Source organism: Bos indicus x Bos taurus, chromosome 28 (assembly GCF_003369695.1).
Source record: "Bos indicus x Bos taurus breed Angus x Brahman F1 hybrid chromosome 28, Bos_hybrid_MaternalHap_v2.0, whole genome shotgun sequence".
In the NCBI taxonomy this organism is placed as follows: domain Eukaryota; kingdom Metazoa; phylum Chordata; class Mammalia; order Artiodactyla; family Bovidae; genus Bos; species Bos indicus x Bos taurus.
In genome coordinates, this window is record NC_040103.1 from 32,142,801 (window position 1) to 32,161,741 (window position 18,941).

The 18,941-nt window shown below is 43.8% G+C and overlaps 1 protein-coding gene and 1 pseudogene across 2 annotated transcripts in view; one reads left to right on the top strand and one right to left on the bottom strand.

Moving 5' to 3' along the window:
• LRMDA (leucine rich melanocyte differentiation associated) overlaps positions 1-18,941 on the top strand; it is a 1,159,904-nt gene that overhangs the window by 1,001,173 nt on the left and 139,790 nt on the right. The window lies entirely within an intron of this gene.
• On the bottom strand, positions 12,021-12,690 carry LOC113885424 (annotated as a pseudogene).

Consider the following 18,941-nt stretch of genomic DNA (forward strand, 5'->3'; position numbering starts at 1 on the left):
CTTACCACCCACATAGAACTCATTACCAAGACCTTTGTGATACGAATTCTCCCCCTGAGAATGCCCTTGAAAGTACCCATTCTCTCTAAAGTTACTCCTTCTTCTCTGGGTCTAATTCATTCCCTCCTGGCCTGTGTAATACCCTCTTTGATGTTTTTTTCATCTTTGGCCTCTACAGCAAGCCATTCTTTTCTGTCTCAGAATGGTAGGCCAAGTCTCAGATGGCCCTGATGATGCCCATTTCCTATGTTCCCACCTCTGTGAAGGTCCCTCCCCCGTATGTGGACAGGGCCTGTAATGTGCTTGTAATGAATAGATTAAGGAAATGGTGACAGACTGTCACTCCCACGACTAGGCCACCTTAGATTGTGGCTTCTACTTTCCTGGAGAATGCTCTCCCTGACTGCCTTAATGAAGCAAAATGCCATGTTAGAGAGACCCAAATGGCTAGGATGTGCAGGTTGTCTCTGGTCCACAGTGAGGAATTTTGGCCCTGCATCTGCAGGGAACTGAATCCTGCCAACAACTGTGTGAGCTTGGAGACTTCCCTAGTTGAGCCTCAGACGAGGCCCCAACCCTGGCTCATACCTTGAAGGCAGCCTTGTGAAATGCCTGAAAGAAAGGAGCACCAGCTTAGGTGTAACCATATACCTGATGCACAGAAACTGTGAGGCAATGTATGTTGTTTGAAGTGGCTGGATATTCATTGGAAGGACTGATGCTGAGGCTGAAGCTCCAGAACTTCGGCCCCTTTGTGCAAAGAGCTGACTCATTGGAAAAGACCCTGATGCTGGGAAAGTTTGAGGGCAGGAGATGTGGGTGATAGATGATGAGATGGTTGGATGGCATCACTGACTCAATGGACATAAGTTTGAGCACACTCCAGGAGGTCGTGAAAGACAGGGAAACCTGGCGTACTGCAGCCTGTGGGGTTACAAAGAGTCAGACACAACTGAGCAACTCAACAACAACAACAACAACAAAAGTTTTCAGTAATTTGTTACCCAGTAATAGAGAACTGTAATACCAGGGTGGCCAGATTAATACTACATGCTTCCAGGATTCTCCGTATTTGGTCCTGAACTCCATGTCCAAGCTACTTCCTCACTCTTCTTCTTGAGAATCGTGAGCTCTGTTCTGTACATAATTCTGGCTTTCTGACTTTTACCCTCTGCTGACATTGTGACCGTTTTCTGGGTTCTCTTTATGACTAAATCCCATACTTTTTTTAAAGGCTTGCTTAAACGCCACCTGTTCCATAAAGCCTTTTGTGATCCCTGCAGCTATATAGGTCGCTGAGCTGCCTTGTTTTGCATCTTGGGTCACTTTTCATTTTTTACCTCGTAAAGGAGTTGTTTGAAGGCATTGTCTTAGCTCTACTACTGGATTGAAGATTTGATGAAAGAGGAGGCTACTCCCCACTTCTCTTCTCATGCCTTCAGGTGTCCCAGTATAATGCCTTGTGGATGGTGTGCGTTCAAAGGAGGATTACTCATTCCTGAAAGCCAGTTTGTCCACAAGACAGGTAAAATAGGAGTGGTTGTGGACTCACTGGTTTATTTACTTACAAATGCTTTCATATATCCTTTCTCTATCACGTGCCAGGCAGTATCCTAGAGCCCGGGGACAAGACTGGACTCATTGGCACTGTGCTTGAGGTTTAATGCTCTGTGGTTGCCATTTTGAGCTTTTTAATAATTTTGTCTTTGGATCTGTATTTTGTAAGTACAGTCCAATGTGACAGTGGGAGGAGGCTCAGAATCCTTCCATGCCTCCTTGCCTCCCTAAAACAGGTTCTCAACCACCCGTTCTCCTTAATTCCAACCCTGATGGAGGCCTGGGCACAGACACAGGCAGGGTCAGAACTGGAGGTGTGTTCCCTGCACCCCATGTCATCCGATGTGGGCTCTGGATGCCTGTGAAGGTCTGAACTTTCCCTGTGGTCAAAACATGACATAAAATAACAAGTCAAAACACACGTTGAAAGACTGAGGCCACAGGGAAAAAGACAACATCTGTCGCTTTTTGAACAGGGAGCCCTGCAGTTTTGTCATGAACCCTGCAAATTAGGTAGCTCACCCTTGTTTATTGAAAAACCAGACAGGCAGGGGTCCATTTCTAGCAACCGCAACCGACAATAGACAGGAAACAAGAAAAGCAAAGAGTCTTACATGCAGTGAAGACAATAAGCTGAGGTGATGTCTGGCTGCTCCCTGAGTGTAGTGTGGGGAGTCTTTTCCCTTAAGGAGGACAGTTAGGAACCCTCCAGGGCAAGGTGACATTTGAGCTGATATATGAAGGAAGAAAAGAGTTAGGTCAAGTGAGGAATATGAGGCAGGTTCCAGGAGTGGAAAGTGCCAGCTCAGATTCTTTGGGGCAGAACTCAAGCTTGGGATGGTCAAGGGCTTGACATCAAAAGGCAACGCAAGAGATGCCTCATGACTGTGGAGCAGAGGAGATGCGGCGAGTTTACAAAGGCAGGACATAGCTGGGTCCTTTCATGCCTTGCTGGCCCTGGTGAGGAGACATTCCCCTTGAGCCTACCCAGCTCTATGGGTTGTATCTTTTCACTGAAGAATCACTAAGGAGGGGTTTATTACAATGGGCATTTGCTGCAATTTACCTTAATTTTAATTTCTTCTTCTGTATTAACATGGCTATCTTAGATTCTTTAAAGCAGAGATATTTTTCACAAAGCTATGTAACTTAGAAAGGCTGTAAATAGTCATATGTGGGCAAAGGAATTTGGAGTTTCTAGTGACAGTTTTCAAATGGTGCTGTAGTGTCCTTCTCCAGGGAACCTCAAGGACTGTCAGTTTTGTTTGAAAGGTCACATACAGGCACCTCATGGCCCAAATCTAGGATCCAGAACTGTTTTTTCTGCTCTACAAGTTGCTGTTAATCAAACTTGGTGCCCCTCCAAGGGCTCTGTGATCCCCTGATGTTCTGTCCTCATTTCTCCTATTGTCTCCTGTTCGTTTTTCACTCCATGCCTGGACCCCTATTTTGATTATTTTTCATTACAAAACTCTACAGTGTAGTTCAGATCTAGGAATGTTGATGTGTCGCAGGACCATGAAGCCAAATATGCAGAAGAATCAGAGCCCCTGAGATATTTCCTTCTTTTCCCTTGGCCAGCCTCTTCCTGGTGGCCAGCTTCCCTGGTGGCTCAGATGGTAAAGAATCTGCCTGCAGTGCAGGAGACCTGGGTTTGATCCCCGGGTCAGGAAGATCTCTTGGAGAAGGAAGTGCAACCCACTCCAGTATTCTTGCCTGGAGAATCCTGTAAACAGAGGAACCTGGTGGGCTACAGTCCAAGGGGTCGCAAAGATTCAGACACAACTGAGTGACTATCACTTTCACTTTTCTTTCTCTTCACCGGGCTTGGAAGTCAGAGATGGAGAAAGGCAGGTGAGAGGGCCCTTGGGCTCACCTGTCTGCTGCGCCCATTGTGTGGACTCCACATAAATGATAGCCTGAGAGGCCCTCTAAGGCCAACGGTATATCGCTTGCTCACCCGCTACCTGAAACCTGTTTCTTTAAAGACTTGGGACTTTGGCTGAGAAGGAAATTAAGTAATTTTGTTATTTTTCCTTGATAATGCTAAAATTATTAATCCTTGAAGATAAGTACTGTTCAGAGCATAATGAGTTAGAATTGTTGATAATTATAATTTTGAAGAGTCTGAGTTTGCTGTCAGCCAAGTAATTAAAGGGGTGGGACCAGAGTTCTACTTTGTTCATGACAGTTGTGCTTCTGGTAAGAACTCTTGTCTGCATGACAAAAATACCCTCATTCTAGGCCTGTGCTGCCCTGAAAGAGTTAATTAAACCAAGGGAAGTAGTCCACTGGCCTGTGAAGAGAGCTCTGGCCTGATTCCCCCCTGGCCTTCTCTTTTCCCGACAATACGGCCATTGTTTTGGAAAAGCCAGACACCATGACAGATCCCACTCTCCACTGATTGAACAGACCCAGGGTGTCTGGTCACGCAGACCCAGGGAAGTGGCTCCACTTCTTTCCTCCTTCAGTCACTGCCCCCTTCACCCAATTGCCCACAAGCCTCCATTTTTATAAACTTCTTGTGTATGCTAGCGCACGACTAAAAAAATTGAACAAAAAGGAAAGAGGAAGAGAAAATGGAAAACTAATGATTCAAGAAATCACATAGCACGAGATAATTCTATTTTGAAATCACAGCAGTGGCACCCAGAGGCAGACGCTCCCCAAATTACTAGTGAAAACCCTTTGATGTATCCAGTAGTAAGAAAGCCCAAGGCACTTTTTTATTATTATTATAAGAATGCCTCACATTCCCCCAAAGAAGCATTTAGCAGCTATTTTTTAAATGTCCTATCTGAAGCAAGCTAAAAAAAGATTCCTAAAAAGCTGTAATCCTAAATGTGCTTATTTGATTGCTGGCTTTTACTTAGAATAAAAGCCAAGCTCTCACATGGACATTTGAAGTCCTCAGAGACCACTCTACCTCATCTGACCCCACCCTTCTCCCATCACTCACTCTGTTGTAGCCCTCTGGCTTCCTTGCTGTGAAAGGCAAACTGGGGAACTCTTGCTCCCCGCTCAGCCCAGGCCATCCTGGATTTCTTGCCTGTATCTCTTCCCTGGATACGTGGTGGCTGAGTCCCTCCCCTCCTTCAAGTGTTTCCTCCTACATCTCCTTCCTTGCCATGGCACATGTGACCATAGCTTCCTGCCTTGGACATGATGAAAGGGACTTTGCAGGAGTGATTAGGTTACGGATTCAGAGATGTGGAGGTTACTCTGGAGTATCAAGGTGGGCCCAGTGAGGCCTTTATAAGGATTTCTGTAAGAAGGAAGAAGCAGCAGGAAAAAGATGCAACAACAGAAGTAGAGGTTCTGTGACTTGCTTTGAAGATGGAGGAAGGGCCCATGGGCCAAGAAATGTAGGCAGCTTCTAGAAGCTGGCAAAAGCAAGGACACAACTCTTCGCCAGGGCCTCTAGAGGGAACCAGTCCTGCTGACCCCTTGACTTTAACCCAGGGAGACCCATTTCGGACTTCTCGTCTTCAGAACTGAAGGTAATAAATCTGTGCTGTTTTAAAGTACTGTGTTTGTGGTTATCTGTTGCAGTAGCAATGAAAAATAGGACCCAGAACCATGAGACCTCAAGCAATATGACCACGGTAGACTCTGGTTGCTGTGTGAAATCTACCAAGATTTTTTTCTTCAGTGTTTTCTTAATGGCTCAGAGACAGAGGGAATCTTGCACTACCTGCATTCTCGTGTCCTTTGGTACCAAGGCCAGCTTTTGATACTTCAGTTCAGTTCAGTCGCTCAGTCATGTCTAACTCTTTGCAACCCCACAGACTGCAGCATGCCAGGCTTCCCTGTCCATCACCAACTTCCAGAGCTTGCTCAAACTCATCCATCAAGTCAGTGATGCCATCCAACCATCTCATCCTCTGTTGTCCCCTTCTCCTCCTGCCCTCAATCTTTCCCAGCATCAGAGTGTTTTCCAATGAGTCAGTTCTCCGAAAGTATTTGAGTTTCAGCTTCTGCATCAGTCCTTCCAATGAATATCCAGGACTGATTTACTTTAGGATTGACTGGTTCGGTCTCCTTACAGTCCAAGGGACTCCCGAGTCTTCTCCAACACCACAGTTTAAAAGTATCAATTCTTCAGTGCTCAGCTTTCTTTTTTTTTTTTTTAATATAAACTTATTTATTTTAATTGGAGGCTAATTACAGTATTGTATTAGTTTTGCCATACATCTTTATAGTCCAACTCTCACATCCGTACATGACTACTGGAAAAACCATAGCTTTGACTAGACGGACCTTTGTTGGCAAAGTAATGTCTCTGCTTTTTAATATGCTGTCTAGGTTGGTCATAGCTTTTCTTCCAAGGAGCAAGCATTTTTTAATTTCATGGCTGCAGTCACCTTCTGCCTTGATTTTGGAGCCCCCCCAAAATGAAGTCTGTCACTGTTGCCATTGTTTCCCCATTATTTGCCATGAAGTGATGGGACTGGATGCCATGATCTTAGTTTTCTGAATGTTGAGTTTTAAGCCAACTTTTTCACTCTCCTCTCTCACTTTCTTCAAGAGACTCTTTCGTTCTTCTTTGCTTCATACTTAGCAGAATAAGAACCGCGTTGCGTTGGGGACGGTCCGGTACCCAGTTGTGTTTCCACGTGGTTCAGCTGAAGGTGAGGGAAGTGGTGAGAAGCAGCGTTCTGCCTGCCAGGAGCAGTGGGATGCTGCACTTGCATCCATTTTAAAAGCCATTATCACTGTAAGTAGATAGTTCTCTTCAGTTGAAGGATGTGATTGGCCGGTGGGTTTTGAAAGCAATGTCTTTTTATGGTCATTCAGAAAAGTGAATTTCCGAAGTTAGAGGTTACAGCTTGTGGGAAGCATTCGTCATTTTACCTGTCATGGTCTGGGTCCAAATAGGCCAGGAAGAGTAGTGAGGAGGGTCACTCCATGGCCTGTTCCCATTCATTTGTTCATGGAGTCCTCCTAGTTTCTTCAGGGGGGATTAAAACGTTTTTAAAAATTATTTATTCACAGTCCTTCCAGACCTTGTGCCGTCTTCCTGTCTCTAACTTTGCCTTTCCATCTCTCTTGCACCTCCCCTGCCCTCCTTCACCTCCTGAAATGCCCTGTATTTGTGAGGATAACCTTAATACTTGAAACCTTTCCAGCTTTATTTACAAATGATGATAATTTAATCCAGTGACTGGAAAATCCAGAAGTACTCTCCACCCCAAATGTCCTTTTATTTAACTGATCAGTGAAGAAAGCCTACTACTACTACGTCGCTTCAGTCGTGTCTGACTCTGTACGACCCCACAGACAGCAGCCCAGCAGGCTCCCCTGCCCCTGGGATTCTCCAGGCAAGAACACTGGAGTGGGTTGCCATTTCCTTCTCCAATGCATGAAAGTGAAAAGGGAAAGTGAAGTCGCTCAGTCGTGTCCAACTCTTAGTGACCCCATGGACTGCAGCCTACTAGGCTCCTCCATCCATGGGATTTTCCAGGCGAGAGTACTGGAGTGGGTTGCCATTGCCTTCTCCAAAGAAAGCCTAGGGATTATCAAACAAGAGAAACGACAGGAAGAGCTGACTGTTGGGCTCATTTGCATCTGAATGTGTTATTATTTAAAAACTGGAGAAGTGCTGAGTGGATGGGTTAGGGAAATATGGCTGCCATTCTGGAAAGGGTGCTGGCACAGTATACATATCCTGCAGTATTCCCTTGGCATGTATAAAGGGAACATACTGGTGTTTTGGTCACAATGCTGTCTTTTACTGAATCTTCTGTACGGAGATAGGGGGAAAGTTTCAATGGCATCTTCATTGGAATCCACTATGATCCACAAACCATAGCGTCTTGATGGGAGTAGGGAGAGAGGTGTTACTATTGTAAAGAAGTTTTGGATGAACTTTCATTTTGTCCTGTATTCTAAGTACATGGCCCAGGAAAGATGGAATGAGAACTCATTTGGTGTTTATTTAAAAAAATAGGAAAGAGACAGATAGGCAGGAGAGAGATTTCTTGAGAAGCTTATGTTCTGAAGAAGAATGTGTGAGCCTCTTACAAGGGTCTTTTAGTTGCCTTTTTTCCCCCACCTTGGGAAGTTACAGGGCACTCAGTGGTTCTTCTCGCCTTGTGTGCCCCTTGTGGTTGTCACAGAAGTGGGCTGCACTGTGGCATCTGTCTGCCACTGATCTTCGAGGTGGGTTCCGTTTGGATTGTCAGATGCCCTTTCATCCATCATGACCCTGAGTGTGTCCCTTCTGAAAGCGAGACATACTGGGTTCAAGAGGGGCCTTCCCTGGAGCAGATTTGTGCAACAAAAAAAGAAACCATTATTACTGAGTCTGTACAACCTGGCAAACTCTTTGATTCTACCTACTTTTAACATATCAAACCTTTAAAGTTAAAAAAAACTCAGAAAGACTGAAAGAACTTTTCAAAATTTCAGTACAGTTGAGTTTCAGTTCATTCGGTCATATTCCCTTCTTTACCATCTAACTTACCATCCAAGCTTCAATCCTTCTGTCCAGTCTGATATAGTTCTTGAGTGCCTATGAATAAGAGTTAGTTCATATCTGAAAAAGCTCGTAATGTTCATTGGAAGGACAGACGTGCAGAGCTGTGGACCACGTGCTCCTGTAGATATGTGGCAGGTGGAGGGTACGTGGGAAAGGCGTAAGCACTTACTATATGCTGGGCATAGTGCAAAGAATAAACTGATAAACAAACGAAACTGACTTCAGTCTCTACAGAGAGTGGAGTCCGTAGAAATGGTTTATTTTCATTAACAACTGTTACTCGTAATAAGAGCTTTGTAGTGGATATACAGACCTAGAACTTTTGGAGGAACACAATACTCAGTTTAGGGAAGCATTAGGGAGGGTTTCCTTGAGAAGGTGACCCTGAAGCTGAGACCTGACGATGCATCACAACTAACCAGGAAGAAGTGTGGGAAAAGTGTTCAGGTTAGAGGGAACAGCATATATGATGGCACGGAGGACAGATGCGTGGTTTGTTGAAGAACCAGACTTTTAGTTTTCCCAGAGTGTTGTGGGGGAGGTTTGGAGGGAGAGAGAGAAGAACAAGGAAGCAGATGAGGAAACTGGCAACAAGGGTGAGTAAGGGCAAGATCATGAAGAACTTTGTATGCCAACTTAAGGAGTGGAGACTGGCCATAAAGGCTTGGAGAAAATCACTGAAGATCAAGTTGGCTAATTGGAAATATCATTCTGGCTCTGGTTCTAGAGGCAGGATGACTATTTAGGGGTTTGGAGCAAATAATTAATACAAGAAGTGTTGGTCATTTACCAGGGTTTTCTTTTTTCACAATCTTAATAACCCCGAGATGAAATCCTCATACATAGCTATTTTTCTGTACTTGGTATTATCTTATTAGAAAAGATTAAAAATAAAATGCTAACTGATCTTACTTTCACAACACATTGGGACTATTGAAGGCTGAGTTTGTGCTCATTCTTACCTGCCAAGTCATTTCAGTAACACATGGTAGAAATGGGTGAGTGGGGACTTTCTCTAGGATGGCCTTCATAGCCTATGTTGTCCAGAGCAGATTTCATGCACCCCTAAGCATTCACTGCATCTTTTTCTAGAAATTCAACTGCTGCATTCAACCCATCATCAGGTCTGTGTCAGTCACTTTTAAAAAATCCAACATCATTAGAATGATTATACACACATTACAGCTATGTTTCATGGACTCACTGGGTTGAAAGTGTTTACCTAAGGTCAACAACATCATTTCCCTAAAGGACCATTCCTACTCTGCCTCAGATAAATCCTTTGCTGTTTTTAAAGTGCTTCAGGTTATAATATTCCACTTTCATGGCCAAAATTCTATTTACGGCATAGTGTTGACCGTCATGAGATCTCAAAGCACATTCATTATTATGTTGCCAAACTCTGTTTTCCAAGAGTAGAGAGTAAAGGCAGAGAGAAGTAAGATATGAAGGAGTTAGGTCAGAGATGGAGTCAGGGCCCTGGTGGACCCCATGGTCTCAGAACTTAGTACCAGGCTACAGGGCTAAACCCAGGCCTCCCAGTGTTCTGTTAGGGCGGGCCACTTCGGAGGCATGACAAATGGAACCCAGGCAGAGCTCTGCCAGAGTGCAATAGTGGAGACAGTGATGGAAAGCAGATGGAGACTCTGGCCTTCTCTTGGTGAGAAATCCAGTGAGGGAATGGAGAATGTTTGCAAAATCTTAGCGCTCCATTGGGACATCTCCTGGTGCAGTTACAAGTCACTGGCCTCTGTCTGCCAATGGTTTAGTTCGCTTTTGATGAAACCAAATTCCCCTTTGACTTTCTCTCAAAATTTTGAACATTTCCCAAATTTTCTTTGACTCGCTTGCTGGAGGCCTGGAATTAAAAATCCAGCACTAGTGTATGAGAAAAATAAATGAAATCTTGCATTATTGGGGGCTAATGGTTGAGTACGGTGCTTGAGGCTGTCTAGTTTGTGGTTTGCTCTTCAAATGGTATAATCCTTGGCTTGATACAACTTGGGGGTGTCATTTTATCTTTCCTTGTTGGTTTATGGGTGGGGTTGGGGGCCCTCTCTTCCTCCATAAATGTGCTTCAGAAAGACAATGGTTTCTTCTGATGTAAGTGTTCAGAAAAGAAGGCTCATACCCCATTTGTTCTCTGTTTCATGGTTATAGGATTAAATATTCAGCCTGTATATCATATATCTTTGGAACATGTCTAGCTTTTTTTTTTTTTTAATGTTCAGTGCAGTTCAGTCACTCAGTCGTGTCCGACTCATTGCAACCCCATGAATTGCAGCACGCCAGGCCTCCCTGTCTATCACCAACTGCTGGCGCCTACTCAAACCCATGTCCATTGAGTTGGTGATGCCATCCAACCATCTCATCCTCTGTCATCCTGTTCTCCTCCTGCCCTCAATCTTTCCCAGCATCAGGGTCTTTTCAGATGAGTCAGCTGTTCGCATCAGCTGAATGCCAAAATATTGGAGTTTCAGCTTCAACATCAGTCCTTCCAATGAACACCCAGGACTGATCTCCTTTAGGATGGACTGCATGGATCTCCTTGTAGTCCAAGGTACTCTCAAGAGTCTTCTCCAACACTACAGTTCAAAAGCATCAATTCTTTGGTGCTCAGCTTTCTTTAAGTCCAACTCTTACATCCATACACGACTATTGGAAAAACCATAGCCTTGACTAGATGGACCTTTGTTGACAAAGTAATGTCTGTGCTTTGTAACATGCTATCTAGGTTGGTCATAACTTTCCTTCCAAGGAGTAAGCGTCTTTTAATTTCATGGCTGCAATCACCATCTGCAGTGATTTTAGAGCCCCCCCCCAAAAAGTCTGACACTGTTTCCACTGTTTCCCCATCTATTTGCCATGAAGTGATGGGACCCGATGCCATGATCTTAGTTTTCTGAATGTTGAGCTTTAAGTCAACTTTTTCACTCTCCTCTTTCACTTTCATCAAGAGATTTTTTAGTTCTTCTTCACTTTCTGCCATAAGGGTGGTGTCATCTGCATATCTGAGGTCAGTGATATTTCTCCCAGCAATCTTGATTCCAGCTTGTGCTTCATCCAGCCCAGCATTTCTTATGATGTACTCTGCATATAAGTTAAATAAGCAGGGTGACAATATACAGCCTTGACATACTCCTTTTCCTATTTGGAACCAGTCTGTTGTTCCATGTCCAGTTCTAACTGTTGCTTCCTGACCTGTAAACAGATTTCTCAAGAGCCAGGTCAGGTGGTCTGGTATTCCCATCTCCTTCAGAATTTTCCACAATTTATTGTGATCCACACAGTCAAAGGCGTTGGCATAGTCAATAAAGCAGAAATAGATGTTTTTCTGAAACTCTCTTGCTTTTTAGATGATCTGGCGGATGTTGGCAATTTGATCTCTGGTTCCTCTGCCTTTTCTAAATCCAGCTTGAACATCTGGAATTTCACAGTTCACATATTGTTGAAGCCTGGCTTGGAGAATTTTGAGCATGACTTTACTAGCGTGTGAGATGAGTGCAATTGTGCGGTAGTTTGAGCATTCTTTGGCATTGCCTTTCTTTGGGATTGGAATGAAAACTGACCTTTTCCAGTCCTGTGGCCACTGCTGAGTTTTCCAAATTTGCTGGCATATTGAGTGCAGCACTTTTATAGCATCATCTTTTAAGATTTGAAATAGCTCAACTGGAATTCCTTCACCTCCACTAGCTTTGTTCGTAGGGATGCTTCCTACGGCCCGCTTGACTTCACATTCCAGGGTGTCTGGCTCTAGGTGAGAGTATAGTTGATTTATAATGTTGTGTTAGTTGCAGGTACAGTACAAAGTCACGTGTATATACAGGTTATCACAGAACGTTGTGGAACATAGCCAACTTTAACAAAGCTCCACCTTCAACATTTTTCAGTGATCAGATAGGGATGCAAAATCAGAAATCCTGCCCTTCCCGAAGATCTAACACTGTGTTTTCTTTTTTTTTTTTCGATGCTTTAGTATGGTTTATTAAGCTGTGCCTTAGTACAAATGCTGGGGCTTGCCCATGGTGCTCTTAATGTACAAAGCCCTGATGTTCTGCCAATTTTTCTTTAGCAATGACACCAGGAAGTTGACAGCTAAGTGGATGTTGTACACAGGGTCCTCATCTGTCATCTTCACGTGGCCAACAGCCACTGCCAGACACAGCACCTTCTTCATCTGGAACTTGATCATGGACTTCACTTCATCAACTTTGGCCACCATGTTCTCATTGTGGGTCAGCAAGGAAGGGAACTTGCCAGACTTGTTCAGGCCTGGGCCCAGGATTCGGGGGATCTGCTTGATCAGAGACTCTGAAGCCAAAAAGGCATCATATTTCTTGGCCAGCTTCTTGACCAGTTTCTTATTCTTGTTGAGTCTTTTCAGTGCCTCAATGTCCATGTGGGGGATATCCACAGCCTTGGCATCATCACCATGCTGCTGGTCCCCCAAGACACACACGGAGAACTTGGGGCGGGGAGTAGACTTAAGCCTGACGGTGCCCGGGAAGCGTCTGTCCTTCTGAGGGTCATAGTTCTTCAGGCTGATCTGAAGCTCCACTGTCTCCAAAAACTTTCTGCGCTTGTGCTGGTTCCCGCACCACCTCGTAGAGGGTGTCACGGGAGACTTTGCTACTCATAGTTCCCTACGCTGCAATAACCAGAAAAGAGCCTAACACTGTGTTTTCTAAGTGAGAATTTGGTCTTTGACTCTTTAAGTATGGACAAGTGTCCTAACACAGGTTACAAAGCAGTGGATTAGCTATTTGGAGAGCAAGGAAATGACAGGAAATTCAATCAGCAATGATGGCGCCTCCTTAGTCCAGTAACACTCTGAACCTGTACCATCTATAATAAGTGGTTCTGAGTCTTCTGTGATATTCCTGTGCCCACCAATGTCATCCTTCAGCTCAGCCAGAAGACCACTTCCCCCAGTCTTCCTCCCTCTTCTTTCTCTCATGCCACTACCTTTGCTTTGTTGCCAAATCTTAACACAGCAGTTGAGACTTGTTGCCTTTCTTCCTCCCTCTTGCCTCCTCTTTCCCCTACTCTCCCCACTCCTTCCCCATCCTTCATCATCTCGCAGTTACAGTGCTCGCCTGGTCATCAGTCCAATATCCCCTTCAGAGTCGTTGCGTTGCCGACTCCTTGTGATATCCACCCTGAATCTTGTCGTCCCTTAGCTGTCACGCTGCTCTCCTGAGCTCCTCTTGCACCTACACCTGCTCCCTTTTTTTCTCCCCACATCCCTTCAGTCTGATCTTTCCATCTTTGAGCCCCGTCTTCCTTTTTCAAGAATTGAAACCCCTTTGGATCTTTGACCCTCTCTGTACAGGCATCCTCAGCGTTATCTTTCCAGCTCTCACCTCTCCATGAGCTCCAGAACTCCCCTGCCATCTGTTTCCCAGATTTAAAACTACAGCAAAGTTGATCTATTTTATGTATGGTGCATCCTCCTTTGTTAGTAAGTAAGCTCTCAAGGGACATAAATCCATATCCATGTTACTGTTTTAACCTTGGTGCCTAAACTCATGCCTGGAACGTGCTATTGCCTCAATACATATATCTTGAACCAATGGAATGAATGTTAGCTGCAACATTTATTGAGTACTTGTCTTGGAAAGAAAGTATCTCTCTAAGCGCTTAAGGTGATTAAGCTTAAATTGAGTGTTGTTTAGTCGCTAAGTTGTGTCTGACTCTTTTTGCAACCCCATGGACTGTAGCCCACCAGTCTCCTCTGTCCATGGGATTTCCCAGGCAAGAATACTGGGTTGCCATTTCCTTCTCCAGGAGATCTTCCTGACCCAGAGATTGAACCCATGTCTCCTGCATCGGCAGGCAGATTCTTTTATCACTGAACCACCAGGGAAGCCCAAGTTTGTTACTTCACAAAGACATGACAGGATCCCCTGAGACTGACACATCATTTGCCCAGTTTTTAAAACCAAGGACTGTAAAGCAAAAAGTCCCTGGGAAAGATTGAGGGCAGAAGGAGAAGATGGCATCAGACGATGAGATGGCTGGATTGCATCACTGATGCAATGGACATGCACTTGGCAAACTTGGGGAGATGCTGAGGGACAAGGAGGCCTGGCATGGTGCAGTTCATGGGTTTGTAAAGAGTTGGACATGACTGGGCAACTGAACAACAAGAACAAAGCAAAAAGAAGACAACTCTCCTGCTGCTACTGGTGAAAAGACATGACGTGCTTCAACACAGACTGGATAACCAACTCCAGCTTTTAATCACTGAATTTTGCTTGGAGGTCTGTATCTGATTTCTGCCATTTCCTAGCTATAAGAACTTGGCTAAACCTTTTAAGTTATCTGAACTTTTGCTTCCTCATATTAAATTAGTGATATTAAAAGGATACACCTCTGACTCCACAGTGTTTATGCCAACGTATGTTGTATACTGGTCTTGCCACTAGTACAACTCAGCATCAGTGTTATCCCTCAGATAAGGACCGTTCATATTTATGGATAGAATAGATTCTGCTAGGGTCTTGCAGAGCCATAACACAAAACAAAAACAATGAACCACAGGTGTTGAAGTTATGTGCCACTCTTAAAGAAACCTGTATCCCCACTGCCTTCTTTCATTACTTTTTCCATCCATCTATCCACCAGTCTATCAAATACTTACTGAAGTCCTACCAGTGGTAGGCCTGGGCTAGAGACACAAGGACAAAGGTAAATTCCTTTGGTGTGATGGAGGAGGTGGATGTCTGCTGGAATCAATGAGATAGTACAGTGAGGAGGGTGCTTTACCACGCAGGTGTGAACCGAGAGCTTTGGGGACCCTGAGAAGCATACATCTCCCTGATTGTGGTGTAAAGGAAAGCTTTATAGAAGGCTTGACACTTGACTGGATTCTAAATTATTAAGAGCTCTCTGAAGAACTCAGTTTCAGGAATAATATGAAAAAAAGAGAGGCCTCAACCATAGCTTATCATCCTATGCTTTTAATGGAATATAACTGAAAGATAGTTGTATAGTCTAAACAAGAAAAATTAGTATTGTTTGGAGTTCTTGGGGGAAGGCCATAGTAGGAGGACCTTGAAAGGGAACTTGAAGGGTTTGAGCTCGGAGAGACTAGAAGAGTTTATTCCTCTGGAATCTCCTCTGATGTCTAAGGTGGGTAACCCTGATTCCTGGCTGACACATGGCTCATCTGGTTGCTCCATCTTTGTGCCCCTTAAAGTCATCACTTAGGTTCACCTGCCATGGGTGCCAGAGAGGGCTCTGTAGGTCACTGCTAAATCATCAGTCTGGAAAATAACTGGGGAGGCATCTGCTCACCAGAATGGGACAGGGGCTGGAAATGGAGTCGTGTTTGGTTTGGAAACTTCAGGTTAATGAAGCAAGGCATGTGTCTGTAGCTAGGCAGCATAGGGAAGAACAGGAGGGTGAAACTTTATAAGCCTGTGGTTCTTTGGCTGTAGATCTGAAATAATCCAAGAAGACATGTATACTCTACCACCTCCCGCTGCTGGGATCCAGGGAAAGTGCAAAGGGCTCCATGTGTCTCTTTGTAACTTCTCTTTGCTGGAGGGAACAGTTGCACATGTTTCCAAGAAACTTGTCTGGAGACCTTCTGGTTTTTCAGGCTGAATAATTTCTATTCCTTGCTAGACTTCTCAAAGCTTCATCTGAGTTTTAGGGCCAAGGATTGACATAAAGACAGTCCAGAGTCTGAATGAACTTTCACGTGACCTGTTTAAGACCTGTCACAGGGATGTTCTACCCAGAAGAGCTTTAGCTTATCTGGGGAAAGAGAGATAAAGCTGGGTGCTGTCAGTGTTTGAGAAGTAGCTTCGAATGGAGGAAAAAGCTCTAGATTGGGAATAGGAGCCCTAGATTCCAGTTCTGGGCTTTATCTGTGTGACCAAGAATATATTTTGTCCCATATGTTCTGGGCTTCAATTTCTTTTGCAAAATGAGAGTATTAGACTAGTTATTTTTATACCTGTTTCAGTGTAAATAGGAGAAGGAAATGGCAACCCACTCCAGTATTCTTGCCTAGAGAATCCCATGGACAGAGGAGCCCTGGTGGGAGGCTGTCCATGGGGTCGCACAGAGTCAGACACGACTGAAGCGACTTAGCATGCATGCATGCATTGGAGAAGGAAATGGCAACCCACTCCATGTTCTTGCCTGGAGAATCCCAGGGACAGGGGAGCCTGGTGGGCTGCTGTCTATGGGGTCGCACAGAGTTAGACACGACTGAAACGACTTAGCAGCAGCAGCAGCAATGTAAATACTCTCAAATCTTCTTTGGCTGCTCTCTGTGTACAAGTGTTTCTAAAAAGCGTAAGTATGATATCTCCTGCACATTTTTGTCACCATATGCGCAGGCATTCCTGACTCAGCTATGGGCCCCACCTCTGCCATATGCTTCCCACACTTTGTCGGTTGGGCTGTCCTTTATGGCCCATCTCAGTGCAGCATACCACATGTTCTTTAGTGCATGAGGTGACTGACACTGACTCCGTGTCTTGTTCTATAGGCTGCTTCTTGAGGAATCTTGAATCCAGCAGCAAGCCCCACACTAGCTTTGTTCTGTGGAAGGGGAGGTGGGAGAGCAGGCTTCAGATCAGCTCACACATGCTTTATGAAGTGGTCCTGAGTGGGCCTTGTAAAGCAGCTGTTCTCTGCACCACACTGTAGTCTTAAGCCTAGACTTGGATAGAATACTCTCCCTGAACCAAGTCAGATAAACTCTGAGGCTCAGGAAGAAGCACACCGTGTTTGTCCATCCTAATGGCCATAAGGCCCGAGGATGAAGCATTAAACCAATACGGTGGAACTCTAGAAGGCAGAACCAGGACGGAAGCTTCAGAAAGGGGAAGATGTGTGGTTCTCTGAAGTAGTTCCACAATGATGCTTGCTGTGGAGTAGGATATAATTACTAGTGAAATTAGTTTTCTTTTTTCTTTTTTTTTTAATTTTTATTTTATTTTTAAACTTTACAAATTGTATTAGTTTTGCCAAATATCAAAATGAATCCGCCACAGGTATACATGTGTTCCCCATCCTGAACCCTCCTCCCTCCTCCCTCCCCATACCATCCCTCTGGGTCGTCCCAGTGCACTAGCCCCAAGCATCCAGTATCGTGCATCGAACCTGGACTGGCAACTCATTTCATACAAGATATTATACATGTTTCAATGCCATTCTCCCAAATCTTCCCATCCTCTCCCTCTGCAACAGAGTCCATAAGACTGTTCTATACATCAGTGTCTCTTTTGCTGTCTCGTACACAGGGTTATTGTTAGCATCTTTCTAAATTCCATATATATGCGTTAGTATACTGTATTGGTGTTCACACCAGTCAGAATGGCTGCGATCCAAAAGTCTACAAGCAATAAATGCTGGAGAGGGTGTGGAGAAAAGGGAACCCTCTTACACTGTTGGTGGGAATGCAAACTAGTACAGCCACTATGGAGAACAGTGTGGAGATTCCTTAAAAAACTGGTGAAATTAGAATAGCTTTCCCTGTCCCTGTTGGGGTTCTCATGGATATGTATCAATATTTTCAGAGATTTTAAGAGAATAATGCACTTGATTCAAGTCTCAACTCTACCACTTACATGTGGCTATGGCGAGTCATTTAACTTCTCTCAGCTTTATTATCTAAGATAATAAAGAATGTGTTGTGTGCCAGGTTGCATCTTTCACAAGGTAGTAATGTGATTGAAAGAATATCATGTTTTTGAAAGTAATTGTAAGCAATATGTTCTTAACTGTTGGTTATGATTTATAATAGGTTAAGGACCACTTGGAGGATGTGCTCAGTACCATGGAACCTGTCAACAATAAAGTTAAAAAAAGAAACTCAATGTATACACGGTTTTGAAGTTCAGCTTCTTAGAGGTTCACTTGGCAGATCCACGTGTCAAAGTTTAACAGTCCCTGAGATAGAGATCTAATAATTATAATGATACTTTGACCTCCATGATGGAGGCTACATTTCTATTTTTCTATTCTACCTCTGTATCTCCAGTGATCAGACATGCATCCCATTGGAATATAGTTAGGGCATGATTGACATGGGTGACGTGCGTGTGCGTATGTGTTTGTACTATCCACTCATGACTTTCTATCTTCTAGCAGTTTCCATAAAGTGATTAAGCACTATATATGATGGAAGAGGCACAGTGCACTCAGGGTCATAATGTTTCACTCACTAACGAGCCAGAAAAGGATAATCCCACTGCTGTGTATTCTACTAGCCTGGCTCCCTTCTGCAGGTTAATTTTGGTAATGTGTCATATTTTCTCTGACTCAGAGGGATTAGCTGGGAAAAATACAGATTGTATAAACAATTCGAACTCCCTGGATATGATTTGGTATCCCTGTCTCTTTTCAGTCACAGCAGGGTCACACCTGCTAAATATATATTTTTAAATTAATTCCTTTTAGATCATTCTTTCTGAACAGCACAGTCATAATAGAGAAATTGTTCTTTCATATCTTTTTTTAAAGCATGTTTCATAGGTGCTCCTCTTCCAGTTTAAAGGGAGAGTTCTAATCACTGTGCTGCCTATTTTGCATTCATTTTTTATTAAATTTGTAAAGTGAACTATGAAATATATGCAAAAATGCATAAATCATACTGCACAAGTTTATAAGTTATCATAAGCTATCCCTATCCAGATAAAAAAGTAGAATACCCTAACAGACTCCTCTCATGTTCTATTCTGGGCACTAGTCCTTCTTCCTCCTCAAGGGTAGTCAGCATTCAGATGTCTAATACCATAGATCAATTTTACTTACTTCTTTATTTTATATAACCAGAAACATATAGAGTATGTATTATTTTTGTTGCTGTTTTTGTTGTTGTCATTCAATGTTACAGAGTCTTCCATAATATTGGAATCCAGTATAACATTTTTTTCCTTTG